This window comes from Temnothorax nylanderi, unplaced genomic scaffold (genome assembly GCF_030848795.1).
Source record: "Temnothorax nylanderi isolate EJ_2023f unplaced genomic scaffold, tnyl_v1.0 TNYL_tig0105_pilon, whole genome shotgun sequence".
NCBI lineage: Eukaryota > Metazoa > Arthropoda > Insecta > Hymenoptera > Formicidae > Temnothorax > Temnothorax nylanderi.
In genome coordinates, this window is record NW_027249167.1 from 530,001 (window position 1) to 534,186 (window position 4,186).

At 29.4% G+C, this 4,186-nt stretch overlaps 1 long non-coding RNA gene across 1 annotated transcript; it reads right to left on the bottom strand.

Moving 5' to 3' along the window:
- Positions 1-1,325: 1,325 nt before the first annotated feature.
- Positions 1,326-2,740, bottom strand: LOC139775793 (uncharacterized). The gene is made up of 3 exons (XR_011718938.1): positions 1,915-2,740; positions 1,714-1,822; positions 1,326-1,641 (listed from the first exon to the last, which is right to left on the bottom strand). It is a non-coding gene; the product is annotated as an uncharacterized lncRNA (long non-coding RNA).
- Between the last annotated feature and the right edge of the window lie 1,446 nt (positions 2,741-4,186).

The following is a 4,186-nucleotide window of genomic DNA, read 5'->3' on the forward strand; positions in this document are numbered from 1 at the left end:
GTAAACAAATCTTACCATGTGCATTTCACTGATTTTTTTGTTTTTTATTTTTCTTTTATTGCGTTAAAATATTATAACACTAAAACAATATAAGAAGTTTATTAAAATAAAATAAATCTTATTCGTAAAAAAGTATATTTTTAACTTAATTTTACTTTTCGTTATCTTATTCACTACTAAAAGTCATCTTACCCGCATATGGGGGCAAGATGACGAAAACAACACGTTCTTAAGGGGATCCTGGAGCGACGGAAATGACCGATATTTATAGGTGTATGATTTTCTTCGAATTGGCTTTACAGATTTGAAATCCCTTTAACACGTTTGAAGTACATACAGAAATGATGGATGGAGTGGTAAATTGAAGACTAAAAACTTAAAAAAATTTTAAAAATTATATTTGATACTACTTGGTGTACCTAACCTTTTGTACCTAGAGCTGTCACTCCATGGAAACTTTCGTTTAATATACGAATTATATAGCTTACGTGTACAAATCGAAAGTACCCCACTAATCGGACTCGATCAAAGAACAACGTTGAATCATTGAAACTAAGATTAAAAGCCTAATAAGAAAGATTTTCACTGATCGCAGATTTTATGCATGCGTATACACACACGCAGTGTACATGGCGTTGTAATCTGACAAGGACAGATATTTCGTAGGATCTCGTTGGATAAGGACAGAATGATCAAAATAATAGATATTTTTAATTCCGCTTAAATAAGGGCGCTTTCCCGTCGGAGTTCGGCCGTCACTCCAGGATCCCCTTAAAAAATGTAAATTTTTAAGAATTTTAATTTATTTAGAGTTTTTAAATTTTTACAGTTTATATAAAAGACTTTAGTAAATCTAAAAAAAATAGATCATTATTTTTACATTCTTACAGAAATTAGGAAAAATCGGCAAACCTTAAGATCGTCATCTTATATATATACCCCCCCCTTTCCCCTATATATACCCAGTAAGCAAAAAATCATTATTACAATGTTATTGCAACGATATTCTATAACTTGTAATTTTGTTAAATATGTAGTTCTTAATGTTGTATAGAACATCATTATGAACATACTTTGACCATGATTCCGAAATTTCAGTAATGTTAAAATGGGGGTGCCATAACGTTGCAAATAACATTGCGCTAAGGTTTTTCTATCATTCCTGTAACGTTTTTGAAATAAAAATTTAAACGTACTATCAACTTTATTACAATATTATATTAAGATTACCGTAATATTAATTCTAACATTTATTTAAAGTTGTTATTGATATTTTGTTTTCATTTCAGGCAATATGTATTTATTTTCAATAAAATGCACTACACTAATTACCATAAAACAGTTTTATTATGCTATATGTATACACATATACATATAGGTTTTATTATGAGTTTTATTTCGTGTGCCAATTATCTCTGCGAATTATCTCAGAAAGTATTGATCTTAGGAAGGGATCCTAGGAAGGGGTTTTTGAAGTCAGCCATCAGATAAGGGAAATTAAGGTGCCTTCTAACACTTCTTTAGGCAATGCGATACAGGTGCTCTAGTTCAATATATAACTCTTTTACTATTTTTCTTCCAACTTTTATTCTTTCCTTTTAAACAGATTATTAATCTTTCCGGATCTTTACCAAACAGTTGCTGGAAAATAAGAATTTCTCGTTCAATTTAAGAAATATTAGTGTATCAAAAAACATTATGTTACTTTTTTACCTTTTAAGATTTTTTTCTTTGTTTACGGGTGTTTGCAAATCTAAGCCATTCCATTATAGAGTGTTCCAAGTCTTTCTCTGTATTACAAGGGATTGTTGTCTAAAAGCCTCTAAAACAAGAAGAATTCAATATAGTTTAGATAAGAGAAAGATTATAATTTAATATATACATAATTTAATAATAATAAGCAGCTTTACTTACGACTTGCGTAAAAGCTTCTTGGTCATCTTTTAGCATTTCCTCAAAAGTAAGAAAACTGTTAATAAAAGTTAAGGGAAGATGTTCTCCAATTTTAGTATCTTGTACAAAGTTTTTCTTATGATATATTGTTCACTGATGTTTATTTTAGCCAGAGTCAAATTTTTCAAATGGTGGTTTCTTGAATTTGATATAATTGATCCTGTATGTTAAGATATATTCATTGCCCTGTACATATAAAATATGCTTACAATAATATATTTATATACTTTGGAGTGTGATAGAATATATATATATATACACTTCGCACAAAAAGTAAAGGAACACTAAATTTTTCTTAAAAAGTAGGCAAAATTTAAGCAGCTGTAACTTCGTTAAAAATGAACGAAACTTAAATAAAAAAAAAAAAAAAAAAAGATTTTAAAGCCTGAAATCTCTACTTTCAAAAGGTTACTATTATTTTTTAGTTTTTGTGAGTTTGGTAATTTTTACATATAGAAAACTACGAGCTGGACAAAATGGAAAATTTTCTTCTCACTTTGTGGACCTGTCACGTGCACAAAAAAAATCTGCGAAAATTTTCGACTTTCTAACGTGAAAGCTTGAAGTTTTCCCTACAAAATCTTGTTTTAAAAAATGTTTCTACGATTTTTGTTGAATAAGAAATGAATATTTTGACTTTAATTGCTCATAACTCTGTTAAAAATCATCGTACCGCAATTCAAAAAACAGACTCTTAAAGCTGAAACTTTGCTTTATCGAATGGTATATAATTGCCAAATTTTTTAAAATAACATGTAGACATGATACAAATGGATAAAAATAATGTAAAAATTAGTAATTTTTCCCTTTTTCATTTTGACTCAGAAAACAATTGTGCAGAACAACACAAATCTATTCTTTATGTTTTTTTGTACTTTTAAGTATCTTGCATTAAAAAAAATTTGCCAAGTAGCTATGAGATTTTTTTCATGGTGACCACTATGGTTTTATGGAGCAAAACGTACAAAAGATTGTAAAATTTGTTAAGGAGGGTATGCAAAATTGAGTTTTGGGAACTGTTAGGGGAACGAATAAATCTTACGTATTCTTACGTATTTTGAGTCGTAGAATACGAAAATGGCTATAAAAATTATGTCTGTAGCGGAGAAAACATGGAAAATGAAGGAAAATACGGAAAAACATGAAATTGTTTAAATCCCCAGACCTAATTTTCTTACATATTTTGAGTCACAGAATCTTGAGCCAGCTATCTGCGAGAACGTGTTTCCGCATTTTCCTTCACTCTCCACGTTTTCCCCGCTACAGACATAATTTTTATGGTCATATTCGGATTCTATGCATGCTCACTTGTTACGATGTCTGATATCACTATAATACTTTCATAGCAAAAATAGAAACCATATTAAAACCATATTGTTTCGCGCAATAGCTATGCATAATAGGGCGCGAATACTTAACACCCTTTTTTTACCTTTTTTTAAGCGTGAATTTACACATATAAAATTTAATCCTTTCTCATATAAATATATAATTTAATTCTTCTATCGTACTTAATAGAATAATAAAATATTTAATGTAAAAAAACTTGTTAATGAGCACGAAAAATTATGTTTACCATGATATTTAATTTTTTTATTATTACTTATGCCTATTAAAATAACAGAATATTTCGTCCAAAAAAACTTGGAGTTGCTAAATAAATATTCATGCAAATGTTTCATGTACATGTGTGAAGTTTCTGTAAATGAAGATCGAGTTTAATTTAAAATGCAAATAGATACATACGTGCGAAGTAGACTTAAGATTTGCATAGATACTTATTTAGCAACGCCAAATGTTTTTGGACAAAGTATTCTGTTATTTTAATTATTTAATAGACATCTCTATATATATAAAAATGAATGTATGTATGTTTGTCCGCTATGCAAATCTACAGTTTTCAACCGAATCTTAAAGAATTATATATGAAACAGGGGTAGAATTTTCCGGGGAGTGCTATAGAGTGTATAGTTTTTTGTTACCGATCTTTTCGGGAACCGGTATCCGAAATTTTTCCAATTTTTCGGGAAATAATTGACCGAATCTTAAAGAATTATATATGAAACAGGGGTAGAATTTTCCGGGGAGTGCTATAGAGTGTATAGTTTTTCGTTACTGATCTTTTCGGGAACCGGTATCCGAAATTTTTCCAATTTTTCGGGAAATAATTGACCGAATCTTAAAGAATTGTATATAAAACAGGGGTAGAATTTTACGGGGAGGGAGAGAGGGA